Source organism: Arachis ipaensis, chromosome B02 (genome assembly GCF_000816755.2).
Source record: "Arachis ipaensis cultivar K30076 chromosome B02, Araip1.1, whole genome shotgun sequence".
Lineage (NCBI taxonomy): Eukaryota > Viridiplantae > Streptophyta > Magnoliopsida > Fabales > Fabaceae > Arachis > Arachis ipaensis.
The window spans coordinates 7,148,973-7,149,266 of record NC_029786.2 but is presented as its reverse complement, the minus strand read 5'-3'; positions in this window follow the sequence as shown (position 1 = coordinate 7,149,266).

Genomic DNA, 294 nt, shown 5'->3' with positions numbered 1-294 from the left:
AATATAGTGTTTAGTAATTAGTATAATAAAACGAATAGTAGTCCAATTATTAGAAAACTCAGTTTTTTCCCCTCAGCAATAAGAAAGAGAAAGAGCCAGGTAGCCAGAGATAATAACAGTTAGATAAATATTAATTGAAAAAAAAAGATAAATTACTATTTTTATCCTTAAAAATTTTAAATGCTGAAAAATTTATCAGGAGATAAATAAATCAGTTTGACTATATGTATAAAAAATTATAATAAATAATAATAAATCAGTTTGACTAAAAACAAGAGATGATTGTCAACGAAC